Here is a 24,187-nt window from a genome sequence, read left to right as displayed (position 1 = left end):
AGATAGAAAACAACAGCACATAAATAAAGCAGAAGAAATATCATGTTTACCTTAATGTATCATGTATTATCTTAAATGATCTATTTATCTTAAAACTACTAGAGCTTTACTATGTCAGAAAATGATGAAATTACATTACAACAATTACTGTAAGATGGTATTAAATTAAAAAATTAACAACCCCCTCCACCATACCTGTTCTTTACTAGCAGAATCCTTATTTTTTTCAATATATTACTTTAAATGGAATATTTAGGCATTTTCTCTGGCCAATTTTCTCAGTGCAAGAACTTTAGTCTTTATAGTTTATTTCAACAATTCCTGTGCATTTTTTCCCCTTATTTCATGCACAACATTTTATTTTTTTCTGTTTCAACAAGTTTTTTTTATGAGTGCCAATTTTTAATTTAGGCTAGAATAATTCAGCTGCTGTACCAAAGATTTAAGTTCAAGACTTAACATTAGGCTAACTTTATATTAATATTTCTAATAATATTTCTGTCATTCAGAAATATATCAGGTCACCATTATCTGCTGGCCCACAGGTGTAAATTTTACATGTTTTACATGAAATTTATGAAAAAATTAAGTTAGGGGAAGGTCATTCTGCTGTGTGGGTCTGTAATATTACACTTGATTAACTCTGTGAACTCCAAACAAATAATCAGATTTTCCACAATAATTAATAAAACCTTTATAGTAAAATCTAATAATTAAAAAAAATCCTTTTCAAAAAAGGATGGCAACTTAAGGCAGTGAGATTACAGGCATATTTTTGATATCTTGTGTCTGTATAGTTATTTCCAAATAAGACAGTAAGAGCACAGAGGAACTACAGAAGTCATAGAAGAAACAGGATGCACTTCTCACAGGTGTTGCTGTCTTTGGTTTACTCAGACAGTGTATGCAGAAGTGTAAGAGAAGCAGCTGGCTTCAGCCATTCGTGTTCATCCCTTACCTCACTACCTACCCCATATTCTTTACAAACCTTACCATCTCTCTGTGCCTTGGGTCAGTTTCTTCTCCACTCTTTCAGAACTCCCATTATCCTGTAGCCTAGTGAAGCTGAGGAGGAGCACAGGTGATCCTGAGGGATTGTGTGCATCACTGAGTTTCTCTGGTTCCATCCCTTCTGGTGTCTTTCTACAGTCATCTGCACTAGGGCTGTGAGGGAAGGGAGACAGGAGAGCAGCTGGCATTGTGCAAATCAACTGCTGGTCCCATCCCTTAAATTAGAGACTACATTTCCCATAGATCACATTTCAAAAAGTCCATGTTTGCAAAAGCTGTCTGCTAGATTTAGGCTTTATAGAAAGCCTCATCCCTGGAGAAAAATGCAAACTTCATTTGCCATGTAGTTAACAGACCTAATACATGCTGTCAAGCTTATTCTTTTTGAACACTGTGTATCACTCACCACCTGATTCCACTGATACAGCTGGATCAATATTGAGAGAATAGAAATGTATCTTTCTTATCAGGAGACAAAGGACATTCATATTGTAGAAATTGTAATTCTGGATAAACTCCTTAATGCTAGGCAGACTCACGTGCAGTATTGCCTATTGATGCACATTTCTTATATTTGAAGATCAAAACAATTATACTCAGGATTACCCATAGATATTTTCTCATGTAATTGCTTTTGGGGTAGCTGTCATCAGTTTTGTAAAGTGATTTAATATTTCTGTATAGAATAACTGCACAGGATGGAAAACAGCCTAATAGCAATGAGATTATGACTACAAATGTGGTTTTTAGAATAATAGATCACTCTTGTTATCAAATATGAATGAAAGATTGAGACCATCGTTGTTTGCATCCTCTATCTGCATAGCATCTCTCAAACCAAACCTTATGATTTGGGAACTCATGCTTCAGGTTATGGCAGTGGCAATATTCTTTCATAATGGTGTGGGTGAGGAAGAGCAGTACTATGGGTATTCCAATGGCAGTCATTCTGAAAATGTCCTTTCAGACAGAAGCACTCAAATCCACCAAATCAACTGAACTCTGCATTTCTTGGCTGTTGTTTATTCAAATAATAACTTGATTTCATATTTGTTTTTCTGTAACATGACTAATTGAAGCTGAAAGGGCTTTACTGTTGTGAAGTTGTGAGTGTTGACTCTGGCCTGGAAATAGGAACCCACCAGCTGCTCACTTATTCCAGCAGTTTAGGGAAGAGGATTGAAAAGGCAAAATAAGTGGGGTCAAGATAAGTATAATTTATTAAGTGATGGAAATCAAAGGGGAAAAAAGGGGTGATGCAAAAGCAATTGCTCCCCACTCCTGACCTGCAGACCAATGCCCATTTCTGTGTCCTCTGCGAAGGGATGGTCTGTCAATCAACATGGCATGTTTCATTAATTGAATTTATTAAAGAAAATGTCGGTGCCTGCTTTCTCATTGCACTTTAAGCTATTCATACAAACCTTCTCTCACAAAATAAAATAGGCATTTAATTTCCAATTTCAATGACCTACAAGGTCTTTTGTTGGTCATGTTTTTCTGGCTTATGTACTAAGGCCATTAAGAACTTCTTCTTCTGGCCTATGTTAGGAGCAGTATAGACTGCCATGCTGCCTTTGTGTTCTCCCTCGAATATGTTGCCGCTTAGTGAATTTAGCATTTAAGATATCAGTAAACTTCTTTCAGTATATTAGGCCAGTTTTTCTCTTCAACTCCAGGGTAAGCTGAAAGCAAAAATGACTTGCAGTTTGGAGACCATATCTGCTCACTGGAAAACATTCGAAATCTTTCAATTTCTGAAAATGTTACAATAGCTGACCTCAATATTTTCTCATTTTATGAATGAGAAGACTGTGATTTTACAGTTTTACTTCTACATATTAACTTTTTTTTTTTTTTCTCAAAAGAGAAGCTCTTGCAGCCTAAAAGAAATTAATTTTTAAGTACCTGCATAGCATTTACTGAATTGTTGATACTGCTCTGGTATCACCCTTTTATTTTAGCATGTTATGACTGCTGTGAAATAGACATGAAACAGAGGTTAGATTTTTTTCCAGTTAGTCTACTTTGCCTTCCATAAACATTCAGTCAGTAGCAGAGAACACTGTAAAGGTTACATGAAGCCACAAGAAAGAGTGTGAAATCACATTGAATCATATTAGTCAAAACATTTTTAAGGTGAGAATAATTAGTTTTATACCCTAGCTGTATTTTGGGAATCACATTTAAACTGGTATGTGTTGTAGGCACACAGTTTGTGGTCATTGTGAGTGGGGCTGCGGCCGAGCCTCATCCCCAATGGGCTGCAGCTGTGCAGGGCAGGTGAGGAGCACTGATGGTGATGGGGCACACAATGCTGAGCTGCACTGACCAGTCACAGAGGGGTACAGAGGGCACACAGGTGTAAGGCATGTGAGATGAAGAGTATAAAAGGCTGTACTGTAGGCTATCAAAGGGTTGTAGGTGCTTGAAGTCTTCTTTGGTGTTAGTTGTGCCTCCACCAGCATCCTGCTAAGCATGTACTATCACATTAAATCTTTGGAGTGAAGAATTGCGCTGTGCAAAAAAATTTCTTGATGTAACATCACACTGTATTGCCTCTTAAGCCTCCTGAATCCATGAGGTTTAAGATAACTTTATAAAGTCCTCCTAGTAGCTCAAAATTTTAAGGATGTTAGATTTGTCTACTTAAGGTTGAGAGCATTATGAAAGATATTTCCAATGTTTCTTTACCAGGCAGTTCAAGCCTCTCTTATATTTATTTAGAATCCTGCACAACAGTCCTACACAATTTGAAGAGAACCAATTTAACCAGGTGGCAGCCAGCCATTTGATAATAACTCAGCAGTCATAGCAACAGTCTCCCAGCCGTGGCAAAGAATTTGTCTTTGTTATCTTGCCTCAAAATACAGCCTAAGAATCATTAGCTGACCTCAGCATCTGTATAAAATAATTGAAAAATGAAAGATTTTTCTGGTTTTGTTTTCCAAGGTCTACAACAGTATTAAAAATAAGTATGTGATACAAGTCCAGACACAGAACAATTGTTTAGGCTGTAATTGTTTGCAATGACAGAAATCCTTTTTCTTGGATTATTTCAAATTTTATTTTAAGGTCTTTTCATTTATAAATGCTGTAAAAAACAACACAGTTTAGGCCTGTTTGTAAATGTAATTATGTATGGGTATATATGTATGCATATATTTTAACTTAAAAATAAGTTTTTGGACTCTAATAGTAATCTCTTCAACAGTTTCCTTTTGAAGCAAGTACTGGTTTTTTACTAATTTTTTGTGTTGGTTGTGCTGTCAATTGATACCTGTAATTCCTAAGCACACACATATGATCCATTTTTCATAAGATTGATCTTCAGCTCAGGCTGGTTGCCTGCTGTTGCGGAAACAGATGATCATTTTTGAGTCCCAATATGAGCAATAGGGAGGGAATAACCATTTAACCATAAAATATTTTTAAAGACGATTTTTTAAAATAGATTTGCTTTAAATTAGGAGTCTCCAGAATAGTATTTGGTGATATATTGCCAAGATGCTTATTCAAGTTACTAAACTTCTTTCTGAAACATTTATGATAAACAGTATCAACTGTTGCGAATCCTCATTGAATTAAAAATTAGTTTCTGTGCTTAAAAAAAAATACCATCTTGTAAGACAGGAATAATTTTATAGATCATGAAGTTTAATTTGGATTCTTTAGTTTTATTTGTTTGAATACACTAAGAATTTTCAATGTTATGGTAAACTGTGAGCTGTAATTTTATGGGCTTGCATGGCAAGTATATGGTACAGGGGAAGAGTGTGAGAATTCTACCTCTGAAGAGGAAGGAGCAGCAGAGACAATGAATTTCTCATCTCCTGACTTTCCTGCTGCTTCCTGTTGCTGACTGCTACAGCGTGTTTTTCCTTTCTGATGCTGGGTCGCTTTCCACAAAAGCGATGACATGTGATGACCTGACAGCAACCCCCATCTCCTGTCTCCGGGTGTGGCTGAGCAGAGAGGAGTCGGAGAATTTGGGAGTACAGTTTAGCCTAGAAGAAAGTAGGAGTTGGAGAAAAGGTGTCTTTTAATAGTTGGGTTTGGTTCTCATAATTCTGTTTTAATTTGCTTGGTTATAAATTAAATTAATTTCCCTAAGTCAAGTCAGTTTTGCCCATGACAGTCAGGGCTGAGTGATCTCTCCCCACCCTTACCTTGATTCATGAGCCTTTCATGATATTATCTCTCCCCTGCTCAGCTGAGAGGCAGAGTGATAGAGTGGCTTTTGTGGGCACCCAGCATCTAGCCAGGGTCCACCCATCATGTAATATTATAGTATTATTTTAACAAATTTTTAAAGCAATTTTAATTTTATTTTGTAATTGGTGAATCATTAATCTTGTTATTTACACATCTTACATTGCCACCAAATCTTAAAGACGTAATTTTAATTTTTACACATTCTGTTTTGTTAAACTAGCACCAGGATTAGCATACTAGAAGACTCTAATGCAAAAATTCTTTACCTTCATCAAAATAAGATTAATTTTTTTCCTAGATTAGGGACATCCATTAGTGATTTAGGAATAAGATAAAAAATGAGTGAAAGGCCAAAATATATACCTTGTAAAGCAGAAACCTTGTTTTAATAACTAAGTATTTAACTAACTGGCATTGCTCCAATGAGTGCTTCATGAAGTTACTACACTTTCACCAGATTTCATTGAAATCATGACTCCATTTCCAACATTATCACCAGCTATGAGATTGCAATTGCTCTGTAAACTTCTGCGTAAAGGAACCAGAGAACATTATTTCAAAATCCACAAATGAATGCCTGAAATGCTCAGAGGTAACTGGATTCCTGCCTGCTCACATAAAGCCCTGAAGTCAGGGGGGCTCTTCATAGACTTCCTGAACAGGTAGGATTTCAGCAAGTTCCTTGTGTTTGGTCTGTTCTCTAGCCTGGACTCTACAAAAGTCCAAGTACAAGGCAGTTAGAGTCAATGTTTTTGCTGGAGTATCAAGGTCTACATATCTGATTGTGTCTGGAATATCCTGAGTTTTTTGTCCTGCCTGTGTATTTAACCTGCTGGTTTAGGGAAATGGATGTGCCAGTGCTTCCAGGGACACTTTTTATTTAGCCGCAGAATAAATTGTATTACCACTGTATCTCTCTGTCTGTCTTTAGAGAGATCCAGACAGGATCTTCTTTCACACTACTGAAACTATATGCTGCTCTTCAGGTTTGGGAATGGATAGCTCTGAAGTCTATTATATCCCTAATGTGCCTTCAGATCATTGGTTGAATGCTTGAAAACTATGAACTGAAGCAGCTTGGTGCAATGAAGCTTAACTGAAAGCAGGCCTGCCCCTGTTGAGAAGGCTGTTTGTTTAAGGCTGGTTTTGGTGTTATCTTTTGACAAAGGTTAAGCAGCACCCTGCTGAGAGTGTTGGCTGTTACAGACCATGTTAACTTAAGAATTTTATTCTTCCCTTGCTAATACAACTGCAGAAGAGAACCACCTAGCTGCCTAACTTGGACATTCTTGACTAACTTGACATAGCTGACTAACTTGAACATAAGCATTCTGTTAGAGACACAACAGAAAGGCTACTATTCCTAGGTAATCAGTGAACAGGAATTTAACTCAAAGAGATTTAATCAGACCTTCTTCAGCACATTTACGAACAGTAGAGAACTTTTCTACTAAGTCACATGGCTGGTACTTTTATTAATTTTATAGATATTTCTATTTTTAAATACCAGATATTTTTCACTATACATTTAGAAATAATGCTGCTGAGTTTATAAAGCACTTTAATATTAGAAAAGGGCTTTAAAAATAGCTATCAATAATGATTAACTTTATGCATCCCGAATGAGTTAATTAAAATGAAAGTAACGTTTCCAATTTAACAAGAATTCTGCTATTCTGCTGGTGTCAAGGAGATGAAAGTATTTGGGCAGATTTTTAGCACCTTACCTTGGTGCCCGGTGGACATAACAACAGAAATTAAGCACACATAATTAATACCAACAGAAAAAAATAATTGTTAAAAGCAATAATTGCCATCTGTTCTTGTCAGTATTATTAATGTGCATAGAATAGCCTTTATTGCAAAATAGCTTATAACTGTAGTGTTGACAAAACTTGTTTCTTTCAAAGTAGCTGGACTTGCAGTAAAGAAGGTAAGGTGAGCAAACAAATTCAAAATGTTAACACAGACTAAGAGTATTGGTGTATCAGCCAATTTATAATTAGTTGCAGCTTGCAAGGAATGCAGATCTCACAGGAATAAAACCACAATAGTACTTGTGGATAAGGTGCTGAACCATTCATATGTTATACTTTGGTGTCTTGTGACTGTTACAGTTGATCTGGCAATGTAAGTTTGATTTCTTGTTTTCTGAGGAAAAATTATGCCTTCAGTTTCCATAGCTACTAGTGTTTAGTTGATGTATTTGCTATGCAAAAATAAGCCTTTTTCTCAGTTTTGTAAATGTAGTATTCTCTATATTGCAAGACTTTTGAATAATTGTCTTGGGCTAGAAGGAACAATTTAATGCAGTTTAGTAAAATGATACTTTACAATTAGTTATCATCAGGTTCTCTTCTAACACAGTTTCCTAAGGCTTATTTGTGTTCTCAGATTATTGCCAGATTCCTACAGTCTCCTGAATCTCTTCAAATCTGGTAACTGAATTCTACAAGTTGGCAGAGGAGTAGAGGTCTGAAATAATAGGTTCTTACATGATTCAGGTTTAGGTAAAGGAAGTATGATTTATGTAAGGAAAAAATTGCTTGGGTAAAATAACATGATTTTATTCTTTATTTTCTGTAATACAGAGTGAGGATGTTCTGTGAGCTGTGGCAGAACTCAGAGCAGAGCGATCCTGTTGTGGATGGCCTATGCTTGTAGTTCACAGAACATCTTTTGTCTAGCCTGAAAGAACCAAATGCTGCCAGTTCCATGGACCACTGAGGAAGATGTGCTGGATTCTTTTATTAGCACAGAATTCAAATTACAGTTACTTGTAGTGTGTGGAGAAATTAAATATACATTGCTATTCAGGTATGTATAGCTTTAGCTAAATGTTTATAATCTGATTTTCCCATGCTGAAAGATGTTTGAGATGCTTTCTGAACTGAGGCAACAGACATGTGTCTCTTGAGGCAGTGAGCTCTGCAACTTAACAGATTCATAGAGAAGTTCAGAAAGGTATCAATTTAGATGGTGAAACTGAGAGCCTTTTATACTCCTTTTATATTTTCTAGCTTGCAAGGCAAGAGTAGTCGCTAAGAACAATTCATAATTCTTAAAGCTCTGGTCTTAAATCTCTTACCAAAAACTTGCCTGTGATAAAAAAATCTTAGAAAACTTCAGCTTATTCAACAGTTGTGTGGCTTGGATGTCCCCTTGCACTGGAATAAGGGGCTTTTAAGAATTTGCAGGAACAAATGCATTACTTTAATAGATGATAAAATAAATGCTGATGGAATATCTCTCATTAAATTACATGAGTAGATGTCAGACCCACTGATTGAACTGATCCTAATTATAGTAGTACATGTGCAGGTTATCCCCTATACCATAGGATAATGATTAACCCCACAATTATGTGCAGTAATTCTGTAATATGATGCTATACTAGTATCTTTAAACATATGAAACTGCTGAGTAACTAAGTTGATAAATGCATGTTCTAAAATCAGTACAACTATGAAATTATCTGAGTTTAAGGCATAGCCAGCAGAACTAAAGTTATGTGAATTGAAGGCATATGCCGTCTTCCTAAAAGTCAGAATGTACGTAAAGGGAAATGTCCAGACTTGCGACTTGGAATTCCATTGTGAAGCGTTTTTCCTAAAAGCTACATTCACATAGATAGTGAGTTTTACATTTGACCTCTGTTCTATGTTCTAAACTGTCTAAAAACAGTTCTCTGTTTTTGTCTTGAACACCAGGAATATCACTAGATGATCTGAGAAGAGAGTCTTCGTTTGGATGGCCTTACAAGGTCATCTGTTTTTATTTTAAATAATTATATACTTATATCTATTTATCTGTAGATAAGTTATCACTGGGCCAAATTCTAAATGAAGAGAGAATTGCTTGATGGTTAGCTTCCTAAAGAGTTACAAGTGCTAGACCAGATTAATGAAATTTATTATGCCACTTGTTATCAGACCATACACTTTGTTTCTTACACTTAAGTACAAAAAGAATAATTGACTTGCTTTTGTAAGCTAAGCAGTCGCTAATTTTCTCCAGGAAGCTGTCTTGTTGCTGGATGCCATTGATAAAAAGGAAGGAAAAATTAGCCAACTTTGTCTACTTACTGAAATATAAAAATAATTGAGAACTTGTATTTGGACTCTCTTGCTCCTGCTATGCTGAACTGATCAGTGGGGAAAACACCCAGGACGAGTCATCTCTGAGGAGCACAGCAATTTTGTTTGTTGTCAACTGGCGCAGATGTTCATTTTACATTAATTTTCAGTGTTATTCAAGCAGCTTTCAAATTAATGTAATCAATAACATTAATGACCTTTAAAAAGCAAAGGAAGTATTAGCAGTGGAATATTAAATATAGAAACCTTCTGTATTTGATATCAAGTTGTCTGTCAAACTACAGCTATTTCTAAAATGGTGAGCACTAGGAGAGAGAGAGATATTAAATTTGTTAACTAGATATTGAAAAACCATATGTATGGCAATAAAAACTTCCTCTCAGACTTTCTCTTCATTTCTTCATACATACAAATTCATTCCCTTGTTAGCTGTATGCACTGATACAAACATCTTTTGATCATAATTTCTTATGTGTAGTGTGTAAAGATTCTTTGCAGGTGCTGGATTTAAAATTGTCACTTCAGCTACCATTCAAATGGACGCAGCAATGCAATTTCATCAACACTAAAAATCTGTATGCTTCCATTGTCTTTATGCAGCTGTCTTGAGGACCATATGTACATGAAATTATATAGCTGTGTTACACATAATTTTTCTTCCTGTTTTCTTTATTTTTTTCTTTTGAGTGTGGCCATTTGTGTTGCAGTCACTTGGTTGGTTTTTTCTGATGGGTCTCTGTATAAACTATGACCAAATTCTATGACTTTGAGAGAGAGACATGGATGGGGACAAGATATGATACTGAACCAACATTGGAATATCAGTTACAGAAAAGAAAAAATATAATGATCTGTTACTTAGATTTTTGAAACTTATATTTTCTTCATTGTCTTACATATTTAACATATGAGTAGTGAATTCAAAGGCTTCAGAAGGATATAAATAACATTTTACAACGCTATTTCTGTAGTATAGTGCATGGGTCAAATTATGGTGCTGAGCATCATAGCATTTGGCTTCCTGCAATATACATCTTACTCATTCATCATCTCTAACGTGTATTTTCTAATTGTTGAAGGGTTTTATGCATCTTTACTAGGCTATGGGTGGGTTATATTTGTGCTATCAGTAATGCATAGGTAGATGTTTTCCTGTAAGTCTCCTCCTCAATAATTCTGTTTTACTGTGTATAAGCTAAAAAAGAGAACAAAAGTAATAGTAGTAATAACGCCATAAAGCAAAATCCAGCAAATAAAAAACCGAAACCAGACACAAAAAAGCCCATAATAATGTCCACAAATGTTTTTCAATGTATTGAGTATTGTTTTATTTTTCTGTTCCCATTGAGGCTAGAAGATACTAATTTTTGTTTGAGTTGAAAAACTGGGAGACGGGAAAGATGGCAAGAGTAACTTTAGTGGAAGTATTTTCTGTTTTCTGGTAACTTTTATGGTATTGTTCGTGTATGGGAGTGTGAGGCTTCTTCCTGTTTTCTGTGGTTTGCGATTTCAAATGGAAAGGCATTTAACATTAATTGTTGTACCATATTGTATCACTGCGTGTGTTATGATCATAGGTTGTTTTTTTTTCCTGAAGTGATAGTTATTCCCCCCCACTCCCCAAGCTGCAGTATATGGGAATTGCTTGTCATTCTCAGTATTTCAATAACCTAGACAGGTTCAGAAAAGTTCCCTAAAGTTTGTGTAGTATTTAAAAGTAAGCTTCTTGTGCTTCTTGAAGGAAAAACAGGCAATGCTTTTTATGTTATATTTATCGTTCTAAAATTTTGTTTTCCTTTTAATATGTAAACCATTTTCCAAGGGGAATTATCATTTAATTCATTTGCTTTCCACTTACTACTTCATTTCAGTTTTAAGCCATCAGTGCATTTGGCAATTCTACAGCTAGTTTCTCTGTTTTAGTAATTTATGCAGATTAGAAGCAATGAAGATCTGAAAACTGACTCCCCTGTGGCTCTTTTCAACACTTCACTTTCTAATCACTTTACTTTAATCAGTTCTTTATCTGTTCCCATGTTTAACCTGAGTCTTTCCTGCTTTCAGTTTAAGATGAGGACTATCATTTGAGACATTATCAAAGACTTTATGTAGATCCAAATTATGGTGCTTGTACTCCTATTATCAGTTGTATTTCTAATCTTCTCAGAAACAGAAGGTGACTGGTTGTCAAGATTTAAATTTCTTTAAAAGATATTATGAAGATAAACTACAGTTGTTTTAAATTATTGACTGTTATTTGACTCCCATCATCTTTAAATGAGTTCTGTGCTATAGTGTAAACAACAAATTTTTAAGGTCAGTTCTCTCACTTGTTCCCTTTCAATGCCACCATGTGTCTCCCAGTGTGTGTGCACTCACACACAAATATTGGCTGTAATGAGGCAGGCAAAGCAAAGAGTAGGAATTATTTTGCAGTTCCAGCATATGCAAAGCAAATTACTGTAGAACTCTTGAGGGCTGCCCAGAGAGTTATGTGCTTTTGGTCCTAACATATCAGATGAGACTGACTATTTAGACAGTTGGAGAAATGAACTTCAAAGCTTTTGTGCTCTGCTCACTGCCAATCTTCATGTTAGAGAGGTGATAAGATCATTCCAGATGTTAAATACCTTACTGGACTTTGAATGTGAGTGATCTTCTGCTGAGCCCAAGACTGATGTCTGTCATTAAGTCATAATAATATCACCTATCACTATTCATTAGATTTTTAATTTTCAAAACGTAATCTGGACCTAATTGTGTTTAAAATAATATCTTATGTAATACAGGAATTTTTAACTTATAGCTGACAACATTTAAGACAGAAAAATTAGAAAGCCTGGGCAAAATCAGAATAAGTTACATCTGTTTATTCAAACTTTTTCAGTCCAGTGGTTAGTGTCTGATCTACCAAAAAAGAATTTTCATGTTGGCAGCTGCAGAGGCAGTGGACATAAAGTCTTGAGTCACTTAAGTCAGATTTTCCTGCTTAATTCTACCATGAGTGTAAAAGAGCTAGTTGGACTTGATGATCTCAAAGGTCTTCTTCAACCTAGCTCTTTCTGTGATTCTGTGATCAAAATTATGAAAGTTTTTTTGAGAATCTGAGGATAAAATTGAAGATAATTGTGACAGTGTTCACAGGGGTTCTTGGATGAGGGAAGAGACAAGAATGTTGACTCCATGTTCAGAAGGCTTGATTTATTCTTTTATTATATATATATTACATTATAACTATACTAAAAAGAAGTAGAAGGAGGGGTTTCCTCAGAAGCTAGCTAAGGTAAGTATAGAAAAGAATGAATAACAAAGATCTCTGTCTCGGACAGAGAGTCCATGCTACCTGGTCTGTGGTTGGCCATTAATTGTAAAATTCAAGATGGCCCAATCACAAACACACTTGATGCATTCCACAGCAGCAGGTAACCATTGTTTATACCTTGTTGCTGAAACTTCTCAGCTTCAGCAGGAAAAATCCTAAGAAAGGATTTTCACAAAAGGGTGTCTGCGACAGATAATGGTTATATTTTTCTTACTTTGACTACAAGTAAAATCCAATGCAAGAATCGGCATGCGTTAGGGATTCAAGATTGGCATGTAATTCAGGATATGTTGCCACTTGCATAGATTATTCTGATAGATTCAAAGTGATAATGGATTTAAAATGCAGTAAAATGAATACAAATTGATTCAGTGTCTGAAGGGAGCCTACGAGAAAGAGAGGCAGGGGGTTTTACAAGCACATGTACTGACTGGACAAGGAAGAGTGGATTCAAAGTGAGAGTAGGTTTAGCTTAGATAGCAAGAAGAAAGCCTTTACTGTGAGGGTGCTTAGGGCACTAGAGCAGGTTGCCCAGAGAAGTTGAGGATGCCTCCTCCCTGTAAGTGTTCAAGGGCAAGTTTAATGGAACTCTGAGCAACCTGGTCTAATGGAAGGCGTCCCTGCCCATGGCAGGGGTGTTGGAACTAAATTGTCATTGAGCTCCCTTCCAACCCTAACCATTCTGTGATTCTGTGAATCACCATTAAGCTATCAGAATTATCAAACACGTGTGGAAGCAAAGACGCTGACAGAGTACAGATTCTACTGCCTTGCAGTCACCTACCCAAACAGACTGTCCTGGGATGCACTCTGAAGATTAACAGTTAGAAAAACTGGTAATCCACCAAGTAGCTCAAGTAATAGCTGTAATTCAAAAACTGCCATTAAACAAAACGCCTTCTCTTTCACTTGTAGGAATGCCTGAGTTCCTCAATGTTTAGTGAGGCATGATAGAAAATCTGCATTCTAAAATACATTAGAAGACTTCACAGTATGTAAAATGAATATATTTGACAGGACTATTACAGATTAACACATTCTGAATTAACACCTCAAAAACTCATAGAAATGTTTAAAGACAGAAGAACTTGGTAATGTTTTGGAAAGGTCTTTTTGCTCACTCTGCTCTGATACAGTGTACAATGAGTGGCTACCATGGTAACATACTTAATTTAGCAATCTTCAGATCTACTCTGGCCTCAGTTTTATGAACATCTTTTTCAAAGAGCAGTGCTAGAATAGATGTTTGCCACCCATAATTATAGCTATTAATCACTTTAGATAATGCAAGGATGTGTCAGCTCTATATTTACCTAGTAGCATATGCTTGCGTGATGAAAAGGCCCATACAATCAAAAACATATGCTCAACTTTGGAACAGTAGTATTTCCTTGTGATGAGAATGGCAAAAGATTAGTCAATATTTACAGCGAAAATATTGGTTTTGTTTGCTACAGAAACAACTCCAACACCCCCAAACAGAAGAACATCAATGACAGTATCAAATAGTTCAAGAAACAGCCGGTGAAAAGAAATAGAATTTATTGTTCTTTAAGTATGCAACTGAACAAAAAGAGGAAGTAACTTATTTTAAATATTTTCTTCCATTATAATGAGAAGATCACCCAAAAAAGTGTGAACTTCCCAGGCTATTTTTTCATTATATATTTATGTGATTTTATCTTTCTTATCCTTCAGACTAAAATGTATTTTTTAGTACATAATCCCTTGGAGAGAATATCTTTGCTTTGAGAATGTGTGTAGCTATCCCATCTTGCAATCCCCAAAATAAGTAATTTATCCACTCTGCAGTTCCCAAAATATTGAACTATCTGCTCAGAAGCCATTTCAGATAATCATTGATAACATAAGGAGAATTTGTAAGCGTAAATGACTGGTTTCAGTGGATAAACAAGCGCATGTTTTTTTCAATAGTAAATTTTTAAATTTCATCAAATTATGCGTATCTGTAAATTTCTACATTTATGGTTTTGTAAATATTTGTTTTTAAGGTGTCTAGGCAAAAAAATACTTGCTGTAGAAATACATGGATATCTTTTTCAAAATTTTGAGCATACCCAAAGCTATAAGTCATCATTTATGTATGTCTGAAATTTCAGGTCAGTATTTCTGTTGATTTAGGAATATTGAGTAGCAGATAATTATGTCATTGCAGTAAAAATGTATAGTCATTCCTAAGGTCATAAGTCCTTGCAAAAAAGGGGACAAAAGCTGTATTAAATAATGAACAGATTTTAGTGCTCAATGTCTTTCTGCCAGAATATGGTTCTCAAACTTTCTGGGCAGAGGTGGGAATGCAATGTATCTTTGCATAACATCCCAATCAGTAATACAGTGTTTTAAATGAAACTAAACTCCTTTTTCTTATTTATCTTATATTTATCAGTTTTTCTTGCTATAAAGGCTGACATACACAGGTGACAAGAGTAGTTTCTACCTCATTTTTGCCCATAGGGGTAAATCTGCCCCATTTTTTACTACATAATAATTTCTTTACTAAAGATTAATAACTTATTTTTTTAAATGAGTTTTACATATAAAAGATATTTAGCTGCAAATTGTTTTATAGCATAAATATGAAGGCTCTTACTAGTGTAGTAAATAGTGATGGAAAGAGTAAAATCCTTTTTTCTTTCCTTATGTTTACAAATAATTTTTTTTCTCACTCCTACTTGTACTTTCCCATTCAACTACTGTTTTAGTTTTTTGGGTTTTTTTTCCTGGAAACACTGTCACTAAAAACTTTTTTCATGGCAGAAATGAAAGCAACTTATTTTTTACCAAAAAGACTCCTGCAAATTTTGCTCTTGAAATAGAGTGAAACACTGCTATCATCTGCATATGCAATCTTGGGGGCATATTTCATGTTTTCATATTGAAGGCAAAAGGAAAGTTTCAGTTATCATTACAGTACTTTTAAAGTGATGAAAATAAATGAAAAACAACAGATGCACTGAAGTGAGACAGTAAATTTGATGTGCTCTTATCAGAAAGCTGCATTTATGAGGCTTCCACTCTGTTGGGATATGCCTCCAAATGCTACAGCCTAACAGGAAATAAGGTGAAATTTCTACAAAATATGTGTTCTGTGATCACTGAAGTCATGAAAGGAATGAAAAATAAGTTAATTTTAGCTCTGGAAATTGATTTGTTTCTTTGTATGTTTCCTGATATTGTAAGTTCAGAATAAGCTATTTGATGCAGAAAATTTAATGAACTTTTTAAAATAGATTACTAAATAGGTAGTATGAGCAATTAGTAAATATTTTTGTATGCACCTTATAACAGTACCATATGCTAAATTGCTAAGTATTTATTTTCCTATCTTCAGTGTTATAACACCTCTGAGTCAGAATTGGAGAAATAAAAAATGGCCTTGATCCATCAGAACTTAAACCAGAGGTGCTAGACAAGAGAGAGCAGGTGAAGAGGAAAGGAACAAGATAAAAGAAAATGCTAGACTACAAAATTCTCTGTAAGCATAGTCACTGGGATTTCAGATATTGTTGAAAATTCTGTTGCTAGCCCTTAAAACAAGTACTGAAATATGCTTAGACTAATAAAGGTGTTTTGCCCATAAATGCAAAAATAAGTGGGAGGTCAGCACTTAAAAGCTACTTGAATCACATTGAGATAATTTCTTATAACCTTTTGCATTTTTCAGAGCATATCGTGTTTCATGAACCCTGCAGCTTCCTTGATGAGAATCAGAGAAATACACAGAGGGGAACCTAATTAAGATTAATCCATATATATTTAACTAACTGATGAATGTGGTTTACTTATGATATGTATTCTGAGATATCACTAATGATACCTTATCTTCTTTGAACAGGTAAATACCCTGTTTCCATAGACTACCAAAAGAAACTGCAAGAGACTTCAAAGGTAAGGACCTCTTCAAAAATCCTTCATATGATCATTTCTTCTGGTTTATCAGAAAACAAAATGGCTTTTTCACTGTCTGTCTGATAAAGAATTGCAGATGGCATTAATTGACATAGACTTCCTGTTTGTGAAACTCTTTACATATGAAAGAAAATTTTTGTTGTTACTCTTCATTAAAAGGATAAGTTTAATTCATTTCATAACAGCAGAAACAAAAAGGATTAGTGTGAAAATAAAATATTAAAGCTTATAAAAATTTTACCATATTTTTCCTTGTCCAAGATGAAAAGAATACTGTTAAGATACTAGAAAATTAGACATGGTAAGGATTCTTTTTTTTGTCAATATGAAAGCTTTCTATCTTCACTTTTTGAAAACTTTTTACTTGATACAACTTTCTTTCATTCCTCTAAGAAATATAAGCTAGAGTTTAGTTTCAGAGATGTAATTAATTTTGGGAGCTCTTTCGATTTAGAATACATTTGGTTTGCATTCAGTTGTGGGGAATAATTCAGTGTCATATTGTGTTCCGATTCTATTTGCGGTACTTCATTGTTCTTCAGCGACATTCCCTGCAACAAATAGTTGAATTTTAAATCCTTCTGTCCACTCTTACAGAAAATATTCTTATCTCTCAAGGACACAGGTGACAGAAGACAAGTTTTCACTAAAATTATTTCTAAGTCATCAAGTTAGAGAGGATGACAAGGACATTGTGGTCTGCCCTAAATTTTGATTTGCTAAACAGAGAGAAAGAACAGTAATTATTGTTCCAGTCATCGTCTCTGTGCCTACTTTATTTTAAAACACTAGGCATTTTAAGAACCTGTCATGTGTCATTTATGCATATGTGTTAATTCATACACTGACAGGATAAGAGATCATATATCAATTAATATGTAGCCACACTTTTCTACCCTGCCTTAAAAATATGTCCCATAACTTGTTTGTCTTCCCAAAACATAGCTAATTAATAACAGATATTAATGGAGAGGTTCTGAGAGAGTTCCACAAGTTTTAGAGGATTGTGCCAGATATCATCTGATCTGTGGACATTTATGGTGCAAAAGCATGTAGGTAGAGTATCTAAGCTGAGACAAAAAAGTCAAAGGCTCATTTCAGAACATGCTGTATTCCCAGACTGACCAAGGACTTCAAGCATGGTCTTTACATCCCAGAAGAATTCCTGAAATATTCAGCTTTTCAATATTTTGGCTTTGGTCTTGCTCATCTTTTTTTTTTTTTTCTTTTTATTTTTTAACTTTCTTTCAAAGAACCTTTTACATTTTTTCTTGACTGAAATCCCAGGGCATTGTTGGATATAGGAAGCCACTTTCCTTATGCCTCAGTTGGCTACCTAGCCCTCTCTTTTATTCTTCCCATACACCTGTAATGCTCAGATTCATCCAAAACCTCAAAATTTTGAGTAATCTATTCTACTTGGGAAATTATGAAGGAAATCATATCATAAAATAGCTGATGTTTTTTGTGTGTGCAGATGTTTTGCCAAGTTGGTTCCATTTTTATTTTTCTTTTCAGGTCTCGTCTTTATATAAAATAAAATTGATGAGGTAGTTTGTTACTTTCCAAAGTACCTTTGATAGACTTTGATCATGCCAAGATTAAAATGGTATTGGCTGAGTGTAACTATTTCAGTAAAAATAGGAAAAAAAGAATGTTAGAGGTGAAAAATACAGAAGAGTTTAAAAAAGTGTGCTAAGAAAAAGCACAAAGGAGGAGAAAGAGAGGGTGCTATATTCCAAGGTCCTATTTGAATGCCACTGAGAGTGCATAGGAGAATCATCATTGAAGGACATAAAGTATCAGGATGAGAAAGTACATGTCACATTTCTGACAGGTACATCTAAATGTGAGGAAAAAAAGCCCTATTCAGCATAGGAGGTTAAAGGAAGAATAGAACTAATGACATTACAATCCTCTTGAGAAGTCTTGTTTTGTTTATTAAATAAGCCACGCTAGTAAGATAAGTAAGAAGAACTGCTTAGTCTGGCAGTGTTAATTGATGCTGTCCTGGGAGTTTATTGTAATGTATTATTCTTTCTGTCCTTTCATGTAAAGATGTCAGCACATTGTAGCTGACAGGATGTACTGTATATTATAAATTATTCTAATTGGAATAGAAAAATGGCCATCAATTCGTGCTACTCTGTATAACTAATGCATGATTTTAATTTGTACATAATATTATTTCCCAAGTATGAGGTTTGTTTTAGGATGCACTTTGAATGAGTAGTGCTTCTATGAAGTCTTCAGGTGCCAAGTAGTTTATTCTATCCAGTTAAGCTTTGGCACATATATAGATATTTCCCTACACAAATACTGTGAACACGTGTGCACGACGCGTATGTGATAGGAAATGAGGACAAGAGATAAAAGGAATCCAGCCTTTCAAGCCTGACATGAGATGCTTAGTTAAACAGAATCTTGTGCTCTTTCTTGAGGACGACTTATATTGACAGCAGGACTACAATCCCGCAACAGGGACAGGAAAGGGCAAGTATCAACTTGATTTTTGCATATTATGTCATGAGTGTGTGGAATGCAAGGATGGGCATGCTGTATCTTGTACAGGTGGTTATAGCAATCTGAGTTCTCCCCTTCTGTAATTCTGGGGCATGTAAAGTTTTAGAGGTAATTTAAAGCAAAATGAGTACCTCTCATTGCAGTGATTTACTTCAGGGATGCTAGTTGAATCCTGAGGACAATTCTTTCCAAAGAAGATAGCTTTCTATCCTTCTGAATTCCATTATTATATCAATGCTGCTAGTAGCACAATTTGGGAGAGATTTTTTTTACCTCTTAAAAAATACTAGTTGAGGTTTTTTTCTGAATTTCAGTAAAAAATCAAGAAGAAAAAGTTCTGTTTTCAATCCTGTTTCTCTAACACAGTTGAGCAATTGTGTGTATTCAGTTTTGGGCCAATCCTGTCTATACTGAGCACTTTAAATATTGCTTTTCCTGGTAAAATGTGATGGAAGTGCCTTGAGAGTATGTATGCTAAATATATATTTATTGCATGGCTTATTGCCTTGTTTTTTTCCTCCTTAGAGGAGATACATTAAGTACCAGAGCATTTCAGTTGAGATTATTTTGCCTGTGTGTTAGGAAGAATTTTGAATTCAAGCATGTATCATGAGTTTAGTTTAAAATGTCCCTTGTCAAGCAGGTGTGTTTCTATTAGGAGAAAAAATACAGTTGCCACTAGTAGCATTTTCATCTATGTGACTACTTCTCTTTAAGACAGAAGTAGTTGTTGTGGTGAAAAAGAGATGAGGGTCAGGAGAATCTCTTGAAAGACTTATATAGTGGTTTTCAAAGGACTGAAATGACTTGGAAGACTAGTTTCAAGAAAAATCAATGCAATTTAGGAGATGACATCACCCAGCAGACAAAATTATTTCAGGCAGGATCCATAAATACACTAAGACATTGCAAGAGCTAATACTCAGAACCATCCTTAGACGCCTTCATTGCCTACATAGTGCACAAAAAGAGTTATGCCCCTCTGAGTGAGATCCACAGTCAAGAATGTATGGAGCAGGCGTTAACCTATAGTTAATCATTATGAAATCCTAAGGTATGGTGAAAATGATAGTGAAGTGACAGGATTTCTGATCCTCTCATGGTTTAGGATTAATGCTATTTCTGGTGACTAAACCTTGTTCTTGTTTCATTTCTTAGGATATGGAACTGAGGTTTCCTGTTTAAAAATGTATTAGGAGATCTGTCCATGAAGGACACAATTAATATGCATTCTACTTACTGTACTCCAGAATCCTGTGACTGACTATAACAGGACCCTGGCAACTTTTCCATGCAAACAGAAATTCTTACCTTTCATCTAGTGAGAGGCATCCTCATTAGCAGAGAGTTATACCAGGCAATATTCTGTCTGTCCAGTTGAATCAAAATTCCAGGCACAGTAAACGAAAGAGAAAGAAGTGGTTTGGGCTCGGTGGTTAAATTTGGAGAATAGAATTAGAGTTCAGGTCTATTTCCATGCATATGGATTCAATATGTAATTTACATGAATTATATACTAAATTACATAAATACTCACTGATTAGATAAGTGAACTTCCCTTGGCCTGTTCTTGGACACTCAATCCGATTTAAAAAAAAAAAAGATTTACAAAAAAATCAATTACTTTCTAATTGTGGTATCTTTACATGCAGACACTATTTGATTCTGTGTCATCAGTCTAAAGTATGTACAGTTAAATGGTTTTATCCTGACTCTTCAGAGCGAAGAAATAATTCAGGGTTTTTTGCTTTTGCTTTCTGAACTTTCACAGTCTAGCATCATACTAACCCTGAGAACTGTATAAAATGTACAAATGTTTTCTCACTCATTATCTATTACCTAAGGAATCTTAGTAGGAAAATTACTACTTCTTTTGGAATTGTATAAAATAGTAATAAATCCCAAAGCTACTTTTTCTATCTGAGGGATTTGGGGTTGTTTTTTTTTTTTTGTTTTGGGGGTTTTTTTGTGTGGTTTTTTTTTTTATATATATAAACTGCTGCTTCTGATAACTTATTCTCATTAGCTGGATTTATATAAATCCTCTACTCAGGAGCAGGAATTTACTTTAGAAATTCTCCTACTAACCTCACTTGCCCAAAAGTAAGAAAATACAGGAATCTACTCTGCTTTTTCTTGTTGGCATTTGGTATGCCAGTTGAGAGATTAAAATTTCAACAATGTATTGGGAGAAAAAAGTAGCAGGTTTTGGCAGTAAGCAGTAATACATTACTGATCTTCTCTGCTTGGGGTTTTGCTTATTTATCTCTGTTTTAGTTCTTACCTCCATCCCTCCTATCTTTGGGATTCAGTATGCGTACATTTTCATATAGTGGTGTCTGAATTTTGTCATGCACCTGAGTTCCAGCAGGTGTTATGAAGCAAACTGGTTTGGGAGCTGCTGTATAGTCCAGAAAAGAGAGTGCCTAAATCTCCTGGCCCTTTTGTTTTTTTTACATGGAAATAGGTGTCAGGTTTTGGCACAGGCTGCCCAGGGAAGTGGTTAGTTCACCATCCCCAAAAGTATTTTAAAGATATGTAGGTGTGACACTTGGGGACATGGTTTAGCAATGGCTTGGCAATGCTAGTTTTGTGGTTGAACTTGATGATCTGGTCTTTTCCAACCTAAATGAGTCTGTGATTTCTATGAATGCCACTGAAGAGTGAAACTCAGACAGAAAATCTCTAGACTCTACCAGTTGAATTGTACCCTAACTGCTTTCATTTCTAACCCCTTCCCACATCTTCATTCCTCCCCAGCTCGAGGTACAAGATTTCAAATTTATTTTTCTTTACGGAATATCTCCTTTGGTGGTTCTTTATCTTGTACTGTGAGTGTTTCTCTTTGAAATGCTCTGCTAATTTGAGTTTCACATTACACGTCTGTCTTGGAGCTTTCTGTTATTTCACAGTTCAGCTTTCTGGTACACCATTTTTAAGAGGCTATATACTAATTCATAGAAAAGGCTTGAGAAAATGAGTGTATTGTGTTTCAAACTGATTCACAATTTGTGGACTTTAGCTGTCGGGAACCTAAGAACACAATAATATGTCAGAGATAAATTAAAAGCTATGCTTATTTTATGCTACATAATTTAACAGTTGAACTTTGAACTCATTTAAAGATATTGCATTATTCTACCTGGTAAAAGCAAAAAAGAAATATTAATATTGCAAAGTGCTGTGATCCAGTCAAAGTGATTTAAGGAGATAGAATAAAATACCCAACTGAAAAAGTTTACTCCTGCCACTCTTAAAATTGAGATAAGAATTGTTATTGTCAAAGCAAGGCTATTGTGTGATTAGACACTATTTAATAGCACAGGTAATGAAGCAACTGTAATGTTTATGCATTTCAAAACCTCTACATTTTCCAGTTTATTTCTTTACCTTTTTTTTGCAGAAGAGGATTCTTGCTTGCCACCCCAGATTTGAATTGGTAAACCAAACAAGATTAATAATGCATGCCTGAGATATTTTGGTTTACAGGGTTTTGACATTTCATTCTTACGCTATCTTTTCTTATTCATTCTATCACATTTCAACTGAGTAAAACAAATTAAAGCTGAAAACAAGCTTGCTTTTCCCCTTCTCTTGTTGTTAATATCTGGAGGTCCTATTTTCAGAGTCATGTGTCTGTTTCAGAGGTAGTGCATCTCTGCTTCACTGGTGGTTGTAAAAACAGCTCAGCACACTATGTAAGCTGTCAAGAGTGTCTGTCGGGAAGAAATGGAGCCATAATGCGTAACTAAACATGAAATAAAAAGCAAAGCAAAACTGAAGGGATTTGCTTATTTCAGACTTAGGGTGGGATTTAAATTCTCAAAATATCGCCTAAATATGAGGGTTAGTCAGTCATTATCCTCTTGCCCGCCTCCCCCCTTCCTGTGAGTCTAATTCTGTAAGTGATACATGCCAAATGGTACTTGCAGTCATTGTAGCTTCTGAAGTAGTCTTTTTTACTTCCTGGTATCCCAGGCACATTGCTTTTAATCAATATTGCAGTTTGAGATTTAGTCATTAAAGTATCTATTAAATTTCAAATTTCTTTATAATTTGTTTGCCAAGAACTGCTTTCTGTAGTTGCATTGCATGGTGCTTCCTTGTGGTAACTAACAAGAAATGTGTACATAGCATCAAAATTGTTGTAATCCTGGTATTTAAATTTTCATTCTATATTCTTCATACCCTGCTAGCTTTCTATTTTTCTTAATAAAATTCTGTTTTCACTGGTATAATCTGATTATATCATATGCATTACATGCAGACCTTAAAGATCACTTTCTTCCAGTGGTCTGTAAATAGTACAGACATATTCACCTCCTTTTTATGTAATTGGTTTTGTTCAGATTTTGCTGCATTTATGTTTCTATTATGATCTTCCTCTTCAACTTGAAAAGTATGAGCCTCTCACAGCTGACATATCTTCTCTGTTAGGAGTTGTTTTCTGTCTTCTGTACAGAGACTTTGTTCACAAGCTGATAGTTATTTTCTTATTTTTTTTTCTGACAACCAGTTGGCTGTCTCCCAAGACGAGGCTGTGTGAGTTCTCCATCAGGCTCCTGTACTTAACCTGTTGCAATTTATGTGAGTTTAAAGGAGCACACCAGCTGTGCAAAACAAAGAATTTACTATCTGTTCAAGTCTTAACATTTTTTTTTCAAAGCCTTTAGTAGTCCATTTATAATAGGAATGCTTTTATTTTGAATTAGATTTGCTTAAGACTAAAAAACTTTCTAGCATCTACCTCTTTTCCTGGTGCTGTGTTTACCCATCCAGGGCCACCCTGGCTCCTGGGGCAGGTGGCTTCTGCCTTAGAGGAGAAGATTAGCATGGGTTATCACCATTCAAGTCCTCCAGCTGGAGAAGGCTGGTTTTCATAGTGGGGAGGTTCCTCCCCTCAAGGAATTTTGATGTTTTGAATATGGTTGATTTTCTCTTCAGTGTCACCTTTGGGATATTGTTGTTTTGGGTTTTTTTTAGCATGCTCTCAGTCACTGTATGTATGTGCGGTAATTTACATACTTGGGTTCTTGCTGTTTTTCTGCTTGTTATCCTTGAAACTTTAATTTTCCCTCATAACCAGAAG

The 24,187-nt window shown here is 35.2% G+C and overlaps 1 protein-coding gene across 27 annotated transcripts in view; it reads left to right on the top strand.

Annotated features, from left to right (window-relative positions):
• TENM3 (teneurin transmembrane protein 3) overlaps positions 1 to 24,187 on the top strand; it is a 1,296,489-nt gene that overhangs the window by 164,187 nt on the left and 1,108,115 nt on the right. For all 27 annotated transcript variants that reach the window (XM_064710586.1, XM_064710592.1, XM_064710587.1 and 24 more), the window contains exon 3: positions 16,502 to 16,554. The gene's annotated coding sequence lies outside the window, so the exon portion shown is untranslated. The remainder of the gene's footprint in view (positions 1 to 16,501; positions 16,555 to 24,187) is intronic.

Source organism: Zonotrichia leucophrys, chromosome 4 (assembly GCF_028769735.1).
Source record: "Zonotrichia leucophrys gambelii isolate GWCS_2022_RI chromosome 4, RI_Zleu_2.0, whole genome shotgun sequence".
NCBI lineage: Eukaryota > Metazoa > Chordata > Aves > Passeriformes > Passerellidae > Zonotrichia > Zonotrichia leucophrys.
The sequence above is the reverse complement of the archived record's forward strand: the minus strand, read 5'-3'. Positions and strand labels throughout refer to the sequence as shown.